This window comes from Salminus brasiliensis, chromosome 10 (assembly GCF_030463535.1).
Source record: "Salminus brasiliensis chromosome 10, fSalBra1.hap2, whole genome shotgun sequence".
Taxonomy (NCBI): Eukaryota; Metazoa; Chordata; class Actinopteri; order Characiformes; family Bryconidae; genus Salminus; species Salminus brasiliensis.
In genome coordinates, this window is record NC_132887.1 from 14409770 (window position 1) to 14427160 (window position 17391).

General features: G+C 39.1%; 1 protein-coding gene across 1 annotated transcript in view; it reads left to right on the forward strand.

Moving 5' to 3' along the window:
• The first annotated feature begins 446 nt into the window (after window positions 1–446).
• dact1 (dishevelled-binding antagonist of beta-catenin 1) overlaps window positions 447–17391 on the forward strand; it is a 32990-nt gene continuing 16045 nt past the window's right edge. The window contains exon 1 of the mRNA XM_072689369.1: window positions 447–515. The gene's annotated coding sequence lies outside the window, so the exon portion shown is untranslated. The remainder of the gene's footprint in view (window positions 516–17391) is intronic.

A 17391-nucleotide genomic window follows, 5' to 3' on the forward strand; every position in this document is an offset into this window, starting at 1 on the left:
TTGTATGATCTTGTACAGCTTGTAGTAAAGCATTGTTTAAAGGATTAGACCCTCTGGAGCCACCATACATGAGCATACGGTCCAATTGTCCAATGCCAAGTGTTGACTAGAGGGGTATTATGGTAAAAGTGAAATTGGTATAGAATGTTTATCTTATATTGTTCCATACTACACAGATTAGTTTAGCTGAGAAAATGTATGTTCTTCATCAGACCTGTGACTCCACCCTCTTGCAAAATTCAATTTACACTTTATTAGCAAGACTAAACTGGATAGAGCCTCCCTTTGAACTCAAATGGCCTCAGTTCTTCATGGCATGGATTCCACAAAATGTTGTAAATGTTCCATTGAGATTCTTCTTCATGTTTACATGATTGTGTCACCCAGTTCTGCACATTTTTCAGATTTTCAAGCTGCAAATCGGATGGATGTGGTGCGTGTGTTGCGCAGCTCGAGGGGCCTGGGGTTTTGGGTTCTATCCTCGCTGTCGCTGAGGAGCCACCCAAAAACAAATGGTAGGTGACTTGACTGATTCCAGGCTCTGGACCTGCTGCGACCCTGCCGCTGTTTGTACATGTCAGAAACACTGACCAGATTTGAAGTTGCACTAAGTACAAAGTCCTGTTTCACCGATTTGTATAAGAATGGATTATAGAGAGTGAATTTTGTGCCATTCATTGCTGTGCTTAAGGTAAGTGGTTACCCAAGCTTATTTTACTACGCATCCCAAAGATGTGCTATTCGATTCAAATCCGGTGACTGAGAAGGTCACTGGAGAACGCTGAACGTAGTGCTTATTGCTTTGTGTGGTGCATTATTATACTAAAAGTAGCCGTTAGAAGATGAATCGTGAAGGTGAATCGTGGCCATGAAGGGATGCACATGGTCAGCAAAAGTACTCAGGCTGTTGGGGGAATTCAAGTGATGATTGATTGGTGTTAATGAGCCCAAAGTGTGCCATGACAACATTCTCCACACTATTACACCACCGGTTTGGCACGCACCAACAGTCATGCTATACTCCAGTTCATAGAGGTCACATTTTCTCCACGGCATGTTGTGTGCCAATTATTACTGGTGTTTCGGGGTTGTGATGGGAGGGGTCTTGGTTGTTGAATGCGCTTTAGAGAGACAAATGTGTTTACACTGCTGTATGTGGCTCAAATGCATATCACACCGCCTCCTGAAGTGGTTTGAGTGATCAGATTTTTATCACTTTTTGAGGGGCGTGTTCACACCTGCACTTTTTAGTACTCTGGACCAAAATGATAGCAAAGAGACCCTTAAAAAGATTTGGTCTCAGTTTGGTCCCAAACTAACTCTGGAGCGATTCTTTTGTGATAAGAACATGATGTGATATACTGCCCAGATAATTACTACAGCTATGAACAAATGTCATCTCTGCTGTTGTATAAAACATTTGCACTAGTTCAGAACACAGGACGTCCTGTATTTACTTTCTTGCTCCTGCTGGGTCGGGGTCTGACCAATAAGCAGAGAGAAAGCTGGTTTGTTGGTACGCAAGTTGGTGTGCTTGATTTTTTGCCTGTGCTAAAACAAACCAAACCAAACCAAGGGAAAATCCCTCAAGTTTACATACTGTTTAACTGTTTTGGACCAGAGTAAACCAACTATAGATGTGAAAACTATAGTTTAGGTGTAAAAGGAGTCTCTGTTAAATCTGGCAAGGAACCATATAAGAATTCTTCTTTGATTTGTTTTGGTTCTGTATAAAACTATTGTCCTTACTAAAAAAAACCCTGGAATAGGTGTTCTTTATTAATAGGTAATAAATTAGTAAAAGGTGCAAATCTTACTTTGTTATTATAAAATTATTATTCCTCGCTCTGGCACTTTATCTTTACCAAAACAGAGCCATTCATTGAAATCTTCAGGGAACAAATGGTGGTTCTTCTGTGGCATTGTTTCAAAGAACCCTTTTAGGCACCAGTAATTTTAAAGAGTATTTCCTTTTATCACTTTTTCATGCCAGGCTCATCTCCAAATCTTTTATTCCCTAAAAAGGGCGAATCGTCAATAATGAGTTTCCAATGCCAATTACAGATGCAGAGGAAATGCAGTGTCTCCTCCACCTTTTAATGAATCATCTGGAAGCAGTTGGAAATGCTTTAGACGAGTCTCAGCACTGTGGGGGGAAATATGAGCTTATCTCCTTTAATGAGACTATTAAAGTTTCAGAGTCAGATGTGATGTTTGTTTGGACACATACACACACGGCAGATTTGATGGCCATGCTTGGACGGGGATGCTTGTGGGCTGAGCGCTTGTTAATTGGTGTTTGGGAGGCGTCTGATTATCTGGCTTGGTGTTTTAATGGAGGCTCACTGGGGATTGAAGCAGCAGGGGAGGAAGAATACTGGCTGAGAGCCAGACGCTTTCGGTGCTGCGCCCCGAGCCGAGATTGCGGAATGTTGAGCGTGCTGACAAATCCCTCTGTCTTCTGACAAGGCAGCCATTCCTCCCTTTCTGTGTACTGTTATTATTATGCACACAAACAAGCAAACAGCATCCGTCTTCCTGCGTTTGTAAGCGTTCTCCCATCCCGACGTGCCATTAATTATGAAGCGCAGGGTGCGGTGACAGACTGAGAGCTGCAGATGGAGGCTGTTTTGTATGTTTTTAAGCGCTTAGACTCTGGGCTTGCTCTGTCTGATGGATGGACGCTGATAGAGGCTATCATGGCTCCACCAGATTGCCTTGCTCTACCACAGAGTGGAATGGAATGAAGTGGAGGAGAGGGATTCTTCATTTTATGTATATGACCTTAGATCGCACAGAGTCAGATAGGGCCAGAGAGTGAAGCAGAGAAGAGAGAGAGGGAGCAGTACTGCATGTTCTTTTAATGCAGATGACCTCGCCATAATGACGTGCTGCACCCAGCCTGCCTTATCAATTATCTAACTCACCAGTGGTTTAGCAGCAGCCAGTTTTAGCAGCCACATGAAATTCCAGCTAATGAATGCAAACCATCGGGGAGCTGCAGTCAGCTGATATGCAAACGGCATTGATCCGAACAAAGACGGCCACAGTCAATAAGCTGCAGAACTGTGTTGTGAAAAGTCCTGTGAAGAAACAAACATTGTTCTTTTTAAGAACAATGATTATGCACCAAGTTGCCAGTTTATTGGCTGTTTTATCAGAAACACCTGTCATATATGTGCACTTTGTAAATAAAAAATCGACTGTTGCTGATAGGTATTGCTCAGGCAGCTACCACACCCTTTCAGCCATCAATGGAAATGGACCACCATAGGACCACAAATGGTTCAAAATGGATGCCTAAATGGTTCTTTACATTGGTGGAAAAGCTTTTGAAGATATTTATGGTAACAAAATGGGACGGTGAACCATTCTCAGCCTGGCAGTGACACTGGTGCTCTCTAAAAGGGTTCTGCATTGGTTCTACATAGAATGTAAAGAGCAATTTAAGGGCTTAAATGGTTAAGGTTGCCTAATGAGGTTGTTCTGTTCTACAACTGAACTTTTTAAAAATGCTTCTCACCAAAAGGTTTTCCACTATTGTTACTGTTGAGTCAAATATCCCTTTGTCAGGTCTATAGAGAATCCTTTTCTTTTCCAAACACATTAAAAACTGTTAAAAGCACATATTGAAATTAGCTGTAAGTTCATAAGTTGACTCTTTAATAAACATTTGGGTAGAAAGCATTTTGTTTACCACAGGGTGCAGTAGCCGTGGTTTCTGTAGGCATCATTCATTTTTCTTGTAGAGATAAATAGCTTAGGCCTGGAATTACTTACATGAACATGTCAGCAACTTCAAAAAGACTTTGGAGGACACTACAGTCTCCTTTTTAAATCCTGACAACAAAACACACCCAGCCCTAGTCCTACTCCCCTTCCTTCATATTTTGGAGTTTTCCCTGAAACAAACACACCTGATCCAACTAATCATGGCCTAGTTTCCCAAAAATGTCTTAGTATTAAGATCATATTAACAGTGTGATGCTCGCTTTAACAATCCATTTAGAAATCCTCCTTGTTCTGGGATGTGTTAGGAAATCAAACTCTTATGCTTATTAAGATGCTCCTGCTCAGTGGAAGTGGGCGTGTTTGAGCAGGGTGTTCCAGGGCCTGGGTTGGGAACCTGTGTGTTAAGTGACTGGAAATTGATGACAGAGGTCTGCTCATTTATATGAATTAGTGCATTTGGAAAAGCTATGTTTCCTCAAAGCTTTGACAGAGGGTGTAATATCAAAACCTGTCTACGTCTATGTTGCCTTCTGGTGTAATGAGTCAACCAAATGGGAAATTCTGGACTGAAATAAAACCAGTGTTGTTACTGTAGTTGGCCAGCACTTGCCCAATCAAAGAGATTTTTCTGCTTTTGACGGCTGAACCCTCAGGAATCTGCACATAGTCAGATATTTCTGTTCCAGAGTTTGAAGATATTTTGCTTATTTTTGTTTCAAATGTTCTGAAGATAAAGTTTCAGAATAAGATCACAGAAATATATGTGTGATCTGTGTGATATTGCGTTTTTAGTCTGTATAATGCTGCATTTTTGGAAACCAAGAGAAAAGCTGTTCATTTGAGTTAATGCATATTGAAAAGCTTGCTGTCCCCAAGCTGTGGATGGACAGTGTAATGATTTGAAGAGAAACAGAAGAAAGCTTCTTTTTCCAGTAGAATGATCTCAAAGTGTTCTCGAAGTGTAAAATTAAACCATGCAATTAAGAGGCACATTCAGTTATCCACCTTCTCCACTAGTACTTCACAGCTAACAATAGTGGTCTTCAGTATCTCATTTCTGGCAGAGGTAAAGTAGAGCAGTGGAGGAAGGACAGAAGGAGCATTTGTCTGAAGATGTCTGCTTTGAGCGCAAGTCAGTGACCCTCAGCAAGCGCCTGAGAGTCAGACTCAGTCAAACGGCAGGCGTGCTGAGAGGAGAGGAAGTAAGACAGCTTTAATTCCTCCCCTCCCCATGCTGTTCTCTCACCAACACAGACACACAGCTGTTTCAGCAGCTGGAGAGAGAAAGTGAGGGAGCTGGATGTGGCGTCCATTCGCACAATGGACCTTTATATGTGTCAAAGTTGGATTTTTACTACAGCTCTAAGCCTGGAGGTGATGGAGGGGCCGACACAGGATGAAAGACACTATACAAACTATGGCCTGTATACTGATCCTACTTCAAATTAAAATATTACATTCTGCTGGGTTTTTGAAAACAGTTAGAATCAATACATTTACACAAATGACAGATAATTAAAAAATAAAGAACCTTTCAGTAAAAGTTTTTTATGTGTAGAAAACCATTTTGATGTTTATAGAAGCTCCACATAAGGGTGGGCAAAAATGATGATCAGAACTTAAAGAACACGGCACATTTCATTACAGAGTGTGTAATTAGTCCTGTTTAATTGGATGGAGTAGAAAAAGAACCGCAAAAACATCTCTGTACTTTTTTGAGAGTGTATTTTGGATAGCAGTTTTTAAAATCAGCAATTGTGTCAATTGTGTCTGCATGATAAAATACAATTAATATTGTTTATTGTGAAAATGTCTTAAAATATCGTGATATAACAGTTTTACCATATCGCCTAGACCTACCTCACACATAATGTAAGAATTTTAGACCAACTGGAAATTATCATCACTTTCAGACAAACATCTGAAATTGCAACTTTACAGGGGAATTAAAAACCTTATGTAAAGAAAACATACAGAAAAATGTCCACGATTGTTTAAAAAAATCAAAAACAATAAAAATGGAGATACTAGGTTTTGCATGACAGGGACTATATGCTAGTATTTTGTTGCTTCTTATTGTTATTGTGATATGTATTAAAACATATTGGTCAGTCGATAATGTGACGTCTACTTCATTGTTTTGTTTCTCTTTGATGTGCAAATAGTAATTGTGTGACTTTGAGTGGAGCTGTAAATGCTCAGTTAGAAGGATCATTTTATGTTTGTATGTTAATGTTTTTTTTTGTTTTTTTTTATCATTTTAGGCTTGTGCAAAAACAGCTAAGCTCTGTCTTTATTGGCTACTTTACATAGCCTAGCATAGCCGAGCTTTTTGTAATTTTTCTTACCGGCTAGTGTTGTTGCCCTTTATGGGACCTCTCAGTGTTTAGATGGCATGGTGTGCTGAAAGTTAGCTAAAGAGATTGTAGTAGGGTCTGGTAGGATTAGCACCTAGCCTAGCACCTGGCTAGCACCTGCTTACTGGCTGTTCCCCTATCCCCTGGATACCCCCAGCGCTGCTTTCTTTGGTCTGCCCTTTCCAGAGTGGTGAACGATATAGCATTTTTAGTCTTTGTTCCATATTCTCCCGAAGTAGCCTTTGCTTTTAGCCTTAAAAGTCTTTGACTAGTGGGCTGAGTGTATGTAAAAGTGGGTGTGTGATTATAAGGACTCAAGACTGTTATGTAACAGTTTGGGGGGTTTTAAAGTGGTTCGTTTTTCAACTCTGTTTTTCTCATGTGGGTTTTGCTTTTAAAAGAGGACACAATGGTGTTTGAGGTCCACAGAATGTGCCCAGATAAATACAGTTTTTCATTCTATGGCATTTTCTTTCTGTAGCATGACGTATTCCTAAGGGAGCCTCTATGAGCTAGCCGAGCATTTTCACTCAATTATAGGTGGAGGTGGTGGGAGGGGGAGGTGGAAAATGATGTAATTGGTTCATATGCAGCTTGTTCCAAAGTGCACACTGACAGTTTTCACTAAGTGTTGAAGTATGTGCCATTTTCAAAATGATGTATTCCACAGTTCACTACATTATTGACATTCTAGCACACAGTTTCTGAAATACTCTGGAAGACTCAACCATCACAAGACCATCAGCAATTACGTGACCCACAAAAATACAGTACTGCACACTTGCTGCCTTAACAGGTACCTACGCCAAACCACAAATCAAAAGTGTAGGCTTTGGAGCAGGTCTGTTACTTTTGCCTGTTTTCATCATTACATTTTGATGGAAGATTACAGAAAGCATTCTTATCATGGCCAAGGACATGAACTAACAAGGTCATCACCACAGCTGCTATATTGTGCAGCCTTAATCTGTACTATGATGTCGGTACAGATGTATCTGTGTGAAAGATTTTCTTCTAAATTACTTATTCAGAAGAGCTGATATGTCAAGGGACTCTAGCAGGTGGGGTAAGCCAAACAAAAGCAGGGCAGAGGGCAGACAGCAGGCATGAATAATACACTCCCACACACAACCTGGAAAAAAAAGCTAAAGTAAGCCTAAAGCACAGAGGAACAGAAGACGAAGGCCTATCAGAGGCCCAGTGAATAAGCATGTTTTCCCACCAGTTGCCCAAAAAACCAGACTGACTGTGTCGTTAAGCTTAGCTGCAGGCTCTATACCTCGTCTGGACGGATCGGATCGACAATAGCTGTAATGCCACAGGGCTCAGACTGCAAATGCATGATGTTAATTATCTTACATTGTTTTTCATGCATGCTATTTAGGAATGCAAATTCAGTGGTCTCACAATGAAATCTTCTAAAACACAACAAAAGATGTCAACATCTACAAAGAGTGCTCTTTGTTGTCTTCTGTTGTAATGAGTCGACAAAATAGGAAATTCTGGTCTGAAATGAAAGCAGTGTTGTTACTGTGGTCGGACAGCACTTGCCCAATCAAAGGGACGTTTTCTGCTTTTGACAGCTGAATCCTCAGGAATCTGCACATTTGGTTCCAGGGGTTGAGAATATTTTCCTTGCTGAAATATATTATTGTAACAGAATGTCCTCATGATAGTGACACAGAATGTGCTCAATATGGACACTGCCTTAAGTAGATATGTGTGTTTGGGAGAATTCACTTTCTAGTGAAAGCATCCATCATGTACAAATGATTTGTTTTTCAGCATCAGAAAAAAAGAGAAATAAAAAAAAGCCTCAACAACTAAATTCTATATTCTATATTTTATTCTAGGTCTTTCAGACGTTTCTACATTTTTGCAGATGTTTTTACATCTCCAAAGTTCAGCTTCAAAGTTGGAGCATTTTCTGCTTCTTACCATACAAGTCATTCTGAACCAGGGTTGGGAGGGTTGGAAAATACAGTAATTTCCAGTACAGATTACAGATTCAGACCTGTTCAAATTGTAATTGTCACATAAAGTACTTTATTAAAGTAATGAAATCTGACTTTCTCATTACTTTTGCATAAAAGAAAAATGTGAAGAAGTCAATGTCAGTGTCAAGTTTCCTTAGCTTACCTTTAAGGTTCTTTACACTCACAGCTTTTGTTTTACAAAAACCATAAGTTTTGATCAAAGATCCCTTTGTAGCACCTTTATTTATATATGGAGCATTACAAAGACTATATATATATATATATATATATATATATATATATATATATATATATATATATATATATTCTATTGGGAAAATGGCTAAAGTGTTTTGCTAGTGGAACAGTGATTGAGTGACAACGGACTGGACCATTCTCAGCTCTACATACAATCTCTGTCCAAGCTATTATATAAGAACATGTTCCAATAGGTCTGTTCATGAACCATGTCAGTGTTCAGTGTTTGTTTAACCCTAAAGGTTTACACAAAGCTCAGTCTATGCTTTCAAACATTTCTGGAGAACACAAGGTCATGTCTGACTGAGACCAGCTCGCTGAATCAGAATATCACTGGTTGTACTGGTTGCACAGTATGAGACTCCTGCCCCTCACTGAAATTAAGATTCAGAATAGCTCCTTTTAGCTGTCCCACCCCACAGAGATTCTGGTTGGTTCTACCTCTGATTTTGACTTCCGGTTTGTGCAGAATTTTTTGTTTGTTTGTTTGTTTTTTAATGAGAGTTTGAAATAGTAGAACCTGCATTCTGAATGGATTTGGTGGGCCGAATTAGACCCTTTGTTACACCACTGCTGTAATGTAATCTTTGCATGTAATCACCCTACCCTACATGAACCTGTAATCTAGTTACCTATTATTTCACTGTAACTAGAACAAATTACAGTTACTGTTTTGTATCCTGATTACATAGCGCCATTACATATACTCCCATACTCCCCAACCCTGTTCTACACATGTAGTGATGTTGATCTGCATTCTTGTTCTGAGAAAAACAGCATTATTCTCCTTTATTAAATGTTCTTCCATTTGGTCTGTTTACTTTTCCTAGTAAGGGCTTCTTGATCAGCTCCACATCCTCTCAGACAGCTTGTTTGAATCTGAAGCGAGAGTAGAGCTTGATTATCTCCTCTAAAGGTTTGAAGTGCTGTTAATCTGATGGGGCAGGTTTGCTGGTCTACCACGTCTTGCATGGTTGTTACACACTTTCTCTGTGTAATTATTTTTAAGCTCCAGGTTTAAAACTCCTACAAAATAGTAAATGGTTCAAAGTGTTTGAACAGTAAAGATAAAAGTTGCTGAAAAATGAAACCTGCACTCTTCAGTTTAATATTACTGACCAGTCAAGACATTTAGAAATGATAGTGTCATAAAAACAGTGGCATCATGGCACCATCTTGACTTTCGGGAGTACTTTTGGTGTTTTTGTGCTGTTTGAAGCTGCTTTTCACTGTGCTAATTTGCTGGGGTGTAAGCCACTATTACTTGCTTCATTAGCCTTGTAGCTCCAGTACAAGTAAACTAAGAAGCAACACAAATGCCATTTTGGCTGTTCAACTACCACAGTTTGTGGAACGTTGTGGGCAAACTGTGTTGTTCCTAACTATCCCTTTAAGAAAGGGTAAAACTGCCTGAGGAATGAACAGCAGGGTATTGTGCAGTCTGTTTTGGTGTGTGGGTGTGAGTGTGGTGTTGGCCTGAATGGAGCTGGTGTATGGACCTGTCCACTCTGCTTTAGATCTCTCCAGCAGATCTATATTCCCCTCTCACTTCTGCTTTCCTTTGGCTGACTGTCCAAAATAGATTTAATGTCTAATGTGCTGAACTCTCTAGGTACACTCGAAATGTTTTTCTCTCTCTCTCTCTCTCTCTCACTCGCTCTCTTTTTCCCCTTCCTCCTCCCCTCACCTCTCTGGGAGAACAATACTTTCTCCTTGTGCTATTTTGGGTGATTTGATTAATGGTTGAAAAACCATTACTGAGCGCAGAGTCTTAAAACTTTCATGCTATATGTATCCACTCTTGTCGTGCTCTCTAAACAATGGCAATCGAAAGCCTCCGTGTTTCATTGGGTTGCGAAAAAAATGATTTGAGCTCTGAAATTCTGAGTGCTGGTCCTGAATGGTGTGGTTTTACTCTCCATCCCTGTAAAGCGTTTACAGTCCTTGGAAATATGCGGGGCTTATTGGAGTGATGTTTTTATAACGCATTGGAAATGCTTTGGTGCTAGCAGTGTGACTTGCGGCGTGTCTGTTTCTCATTCGACTTTAAACGTGTATTGAATGCCTTATACCCTACAATGTTATTTGTGGTGGAGCAACTATCTATAGCGAATGTAATGATACATTTTTCATTATGAATGGCACTAGAACTATTTTCACTCTCGCTGCACATTAAGTTCCACCACTCATGAAAAGAGCTGGCTGTGTTTTAATAGCAGGCCAGCACTGCCATGCCGTCAGCCATCATCTAGCTTTGACTGGAGCTTCACAGTACCCAAACCATGTGAAATATATATGCGGGCATACATTATTTACACATGGCAGAGGAGTTGGAGAGAGAGAAAGAGAGAGCGAGAGGTTGATCTGCTTCATATTTTCACCTGATGGACAGTAGAAAGGCTTAGGAAGAGGCGAGTGTTGCCGAAGAGACCGAACACTAATCCCCAGCTTTAGCAAAGGCCCACATTAGCACTGCAGTGGGCAGAGCAAAGGGAGGCAGAAATGCCGCACAGTTTTCCTAACTCATAGCAGATCTTTAAACAGTTAAGGCCTAATGTAGGCCATCTTTTACCCTCAGTCGTTTTTAGAGGCCCGTCTCTGAGCCGACGCCAGTGCCCACCCATCATCGCACACATACACACACACTTTCCCTCTTTGCAGATGTTTGTTTGATCTGGCCCTGAAGAGTGGTGGAAAGTTGGAATTATTTTTGGAGCCGCGTTTGCCATTTAATTAAGGCGATTAAGGGATACTGGCAAAGCGAGGGAAAATGGTCATTGGAGTGATTTACGCCTTTGCGAGAGTGAGTGATGAAATGGTGAGAGAGGGACGTCACGCTGAATAAACCCGGCTCAGCGTTACTGAGAGAGTGATGAAAGTGCAGAGGCGGCTCCAGCTTCTCCAGAAGAATCGTCCGCCTGTGTAAAGTAACTCAATCAGTGCAAAGAGAAAAAGTTATAAATTCACATGACAGTAAAACAGGCTTTCAGCACAGAGTTCGGTGAAGCCGCTCAACAGCATGAAAAATTGTTTGATTTATGCTTTTGATGTAGAAAACCTTATTAAGATTTAATGCCTGAAGTGTAATGTTTTATTCTTCAGTCTGTCATGAGAAAGTAATTACGTGGGGCTGTGCGTGTATCTTGCTTCTTGCGTACAATTGTAGTGAATGACAAGTTAAAGACAATATAAATCATACATCAAAGCAATCCACTGGTTAGCTATTATTGTTTATACACTGTGATACAGTAATGCAGTTAAATGGAGCCTTTGTCAGGTTTTTGAACTGCAGTGACAAATTACTGTTTGCATATCATACGTGCCAATTTGTTTAGAAATCAAATGACACTTTCATTAAGTTCTGTGATAATAAATATATTGTAGAAAGGTTTGTTTGCTGTTGATCTTGCAGGCAGCTAAAGAGAAAAGCTAGTTTTAATTATACAGCTCCATTTACTCAAATTAACTTTTATTAATTCAATAGCAAAAAATTGTGCCTGGTGCCTTCTGCAGGGGGTATTCCTGCCATGCCTCCAATGATTATGAGTGGGCTCTGGACTGACGTGAGCCTGAACAAGAAATAGTGGATAAGACAATGGATGGATGGGTGGGTAATTTGCAGAGTGATAGGTAGTTTTAGGTAGGTAGACCAACGGCTGATTCAGCGGCTGTGTCACAGTAACAACCTAAACAATCGGTTCATTTGTCTGTTGTACTTAACAGCACATGGATGAGCCAATTAGAACAGGTAAGAATTATAATAAAAACTGTATTTTATTGATGTAGGCCTGCCTATAATCTAAGTTATATATAATCAAAGTTATTTGTATGGTGCTTTGTACAACTGATGATGTTGCAAAGGCTGGACAGGTATGCAGTCATTAGTTCTGATTGGCTATATGGTGTACAGAGAATGTGAACATAATCAGAGTGTAGCTATCTGAGAATAACAACCTAACTTAAAAGAGAGGGCCAGAAGGTAACGCAGACACAGGAGCAAACCTGAGTGATTGCATATAAGTGGCGGGGCGACAGTGACGGCATCTCCAATTCCCTGTCTCCTGGATCTGCAACCTTTATCTAAAGAGATCATTAATTACCAAAAGCTAAACTAAACAGATGGGTTTTCAGGTACAACTTGAAGATTGCAACTGTGTCTCAAATATTATCTGGAGGGATATTCCAGAGTGGGGGGGTTCATAAGAAAAGGCTCTTCCTTCTGCTGAAGCCTGCTGAATTGTGGGAACTAGTAAGAAGCCAGCACCCTGTAATCTAAGTAATTGTGATTATAGGAAATTAGGTCTCACAGGTATTCAGGAGCGAGCCTTTGTAGAGCTTTGTACGTCAGTAGAAGAATTTTAAAATCAATATGGAATTTAAGTATAATCCAGCGCAGTGCTGATAGAACTGGGCTGATATGAGCACATTTTCTGGTTTCAGTAAGGGTTCTGTAGCATTTTGAACTAGTTGTAGTGTACTTGGGTTCCTGCTGGAACATCCTGATAACAGTGCGTTGCAATAGTCTAGCCTTGAAGTAACAGAGGCAGGTGCTATATTCTGTGTGTCATGCAGGGATAAGGCATTTCTGAGCTTCTTATGAAGATGCAGGAAAACTGTGTTGATTAAACGATAGCTTGAAATCAATTGTGGTGCCTTAATATTTAGCTGCTAAACTATGAATAACCGTGAAATCAGTAAAATATAATGTTTTAACATTAATACACACAATTCTACTATTTATGTCCTCTGTTTTCAACCTGACACTTGTTCCTCACTCTTTCACTTCAGGTTTTTTTATTCTTTAGTAGCTGCTTGTACATGTGCTGGAGTCTTTTTTTTTTCATAGTATTTTTTAAGAATGACTCCACCCATCTCTAGTAACAAAGTAATTGTCCTTCATTTGACATGCCTGACCTCTATTCCAGATATAACAGCAAGCCCATCAGCGTTCAGCTCGTTTGAAGGCCCCAGAGGACACAGGGTCCCTTTATGAAAAGGCAGGCTATCACACGTCGGCAGTGCTGCCAGTGTGTTTTAATTACAAACAAATCACGAGCATGAATAACTCTGACAGAGGAACGGCAGCATACAGGCAACTAAGTCGTTGCCGTGACAACGGCATCCGCTGTGACCTTGCGTTGAGAGCGGGTGCTTTCTTGAGCAGAGCAGGAACATGAAACACTGAGGTGTCAGCGTTTAATGGTCTCTCCTGGCCCAGAACGGAGACTGCAACATCTCTGTGGAAGATCATTTCCTGCAGGGATTTAATTTCTGTCAATGAGACTGAAGATGAATTTCATTTAAATACTTTATAGTATAATTCTCAGGCAGGGGATTCATAAGCCTGCTCTGTTTATAGCCTACATAGTCCACAAAATCATGAAGCTTTCATTGCCTACAGAGGAAAACAGTACAGTTTTCAATATAGAAGAACATGCCACATTTTATATTTGAGAAATTTAAGATTGAAGTGGGGGTTTTCATAAACAGAGGTGCTAGAACTGAACTACTAACTCTAAAAAACTCTTAAAAAGAAAGTACAGTGTTTCATTCCCTTCAGTGATGCATATTTTTGTAGTGAATGATTTTAGATCTTTTTTTAACTCAATTAAAAATTAGATCTTATTAAACACAAACTTAATAAAAACAATGACAAATCATCCAGGAAGTCCAGAAGATTCCATGAAAACAATCGCAAGCCGTCATTGCAAGCCATTCTAGCCTTAGCTATGGTCAATGTTCACTTTTAGAAATGATCTGGGCAAAAGTGACATTTGTGTGAGGGCAGCAATGCAGAATCACTACTAGCCAGTCTACAGTGTAATCTTTTATCTTTTTTTTGCATCATATTATGTCATCATTTATCATTAATTAGGCTATATTTTATCAACATTTAAAAGTGCTAATGGCAGTGGGGCATTGTGAAGGTGTGCTGCTTGCTGTTGGCTATTACCAAATGATTCATTAATTCTGTCCTGTCCATTTGCTGAAGCTGAAGTATAAGTGGATGATCCAAAACAGAAAAGCAAATCCTCATCTGTACTGATTCTCTATGAAAACCAGCTATGAAAGCATAGGCAGAGCTACACTATAAACAGAGCTTAATTAATTGGCTTAATTTGAAATGATAATTAATGTTTTGTACTGTAAATTAATGTTTGTACTAGTCAAAGTCCTGATATAATGGAGCATCAGACTAGTAGTTCATGCTTGAGAAGCACCTACCTATCTAAATACCTATATCTGAATTAAAACAGTTCTGCAAAGAAGAGTGAGTTCATACTGCTCCACAACAATTAAAGACTGGTATGACAACAAAGCAAATTAAATCAAATCAAATGACACCTATTGTCATGTCACATTGCCATGGATAAGTAAGGTGAAAAATGTAGGTGCATTGTCCCTCACAGTTATCATACAGGAAATACAGACTATGCACTTACTATACATACACCACACACACACTGTTACACTGTTATATTGCACTATTGCTTAGTTAAAGTCAATATTGGTTGCAGTTCTTGCTGGGTCATGCAGAGTTACTCATATAGGGGGCAATTGCCTTTCATACAGATGATTTATATGTTGAATAACTTTCTTAAATTAAAATAAATACTTGAATTTGTGAACACTGAGCTTTTAATGAAGAATGTACATGTTCATTCTTTACACTGTCAGTTAAAATCTATATGTCTTGAATGCTGTGGTGATTACTTAAAGCAGTTATAAAGCACTTTATTTTAAGATGCACATTTTCACAAAAGCATTGTTTTATTTTTAAATAGGACTTAAAATAAGAAAAGAACATTTATTTAGAGTTTTTAATTAATAATTTGTCCAGTTCAGTGTGAAAACTGACAATAAACATTGCTGAGAATACATTGATTGTACTTTGATTGAATTGAATTAAATTTTATTTGACTTTCAGTTGTTTACTACATAAAATGTTGATAGAACTACTAGGCTACTTTAATATACAGGATATGCCACTGAAACATAATGCAAGTTGGCCTATTGGCCTTATTGATTTTTTATGAAATACCCCTGTTCTATGGCATTGCACAAAAAAACATTTGTAGCATTTTTGAGCTTGTGTTTGTGGAGTTTCTTGAAACTTGTTCTTCTTCAAACTCTTTCTCAGGCTGTGGACAGACACAGTTTAGGGGTGAAGTTGTTGTTTTCCACTTAAGGTGCAAAGCAGCCACCAGACATTGTCTCTCAAACAGACAGGTCACTTTTTTCCGAACCTTAATCCCACATGAATGGCAATGGGAGTAGATTCCGGCCCAGGAGACTGTACTGTTATGCTGTGGTAACTAAGTGACTACAGAGGTGAGACACAAAGGACTGGTCAGTCTTTGAGGAGTACCAGTCAGTGATTTGCTCTGGGGGTAAGCTGTGCTAATTCTTCTGAGGTTTCAGTGCTTGGTCCCAGAAACGAGAAGCAGGGTTTCACACCATTAAAGGGGCGGAGGAACAAAAGGTGTTAATGATGTGGAAAGTGAAAATGAGAGTGAAACGTGTTGCAGTGTGAATTATTTCTCAGACAGATGGTGTGAGAATGCCGTCATGTGAAACTGCTATATCTGTTCAATTGCTGTAAATGATACATAATAAGGCAGTAGATCCATGATGTGTCATTTAAGAGTAGTTAAATCTGTACATAGTCTGACCCTCCTCTTTTCTCTATCTTATCCCCCAGCTTTATTTTCATGTTAAAGTGGTCCACCCTTAACATAGCCTATAGAGTATAATGCCAAAAACACTACACCCACCCACGCAAACAATGACAGCAGCCTCAGTCTGTTTAAAGAAGCAATGAAGACGTTTTTAATGGCTTACTAAATCAGACAGGCTCCTGTGGTTTGTGTAAACCTTTCACCACTTGCCCATTTTCCCCTTCAGATCATATCGATGCTTTGATGAAATGCATTGACATTGGGCTAGACTTTACAGTGTGGCTGTTGCCAGGCAGATATTTGTGCAAGTGTGTATAGACACGTGTAATGTAATGTAATGAATTGGTGTATAGGTTTTTTGACCAAGGCTATAGAAGACACACATTTGGTTCTCTAAAGAGGACTGTTGTAGTTGAGATGTGTGAGTGTGAAGAACCTTTAAATAAGTAAACAAAAAAAAACCTTTTCCATCAAGTAGAAGATATTTAAAAACTTCTTCACACTGACACATCATTATTACAAACATGGTTCTTTATGGAACCAAAAGTGAGTGTTCTATATCATTGATCAAAGAATCATTGGAAGCAGTTTAGGGTTTGATTCCTCAGTCAGACAAAGATGCAGCAATACACAGATAAGTTCTTGGGCAAAACTCCTAACTCTACATTCTCTTTCCTGTGTAATGTAATTCAAATGTAAGTCACTCTGGATAAGCGTCAGCTAAATTCTGTAAATGTAATGCTTACTCATTGTTGGGATCTGGTACAGTTGATGGGTCGATGTGACCATATTCCACCTGCAAATTCATCAACTTTCATAGTTACTGTTGCTGGGTTTGACTAGTTTTATTGAACACGATCACAAACTCCATTTATTCAAATGGAGAATTGTAGCACATGTTATTGTCCAAATCTTATTCACACAAAACCACAACAATATGTTTTCAGAGTTTCTGTTTAAAATAAACTTTAAGTTTTAAACTGGAAAAAGAGTTTCCTGTTTAAAATGCTAGAACTGAACTGTGTTGCTGCAGTGTGGATTTTAAATAGCATACAGTAGATTTGCCATCATGCTATGATGCCATGATTTGCCAGCATGATAGTATGACAATAAATAGTTTGAGAGACCGGGCTTGTTATAATGTATAGTTTATTCATATTTTCAATAGTGTTAGTTTTTATTTTGGATTTTGTTTGATTTCATTTAGTTTTAACCTTTAAGCTTCACAGAAATGCTTGGAGTTTCAGAGACTATAAAGCACTAATTTTTAGTTTTTTATTTATTGTAGTGTAGTATATTTTTTTTTTTCGTTTGAGTTTTTTTTTAGGATTATGGTGATTTTTTTGGTCAGACACTGGGGTGACTTTTTTTTTTTATTTCTGCTCTAAA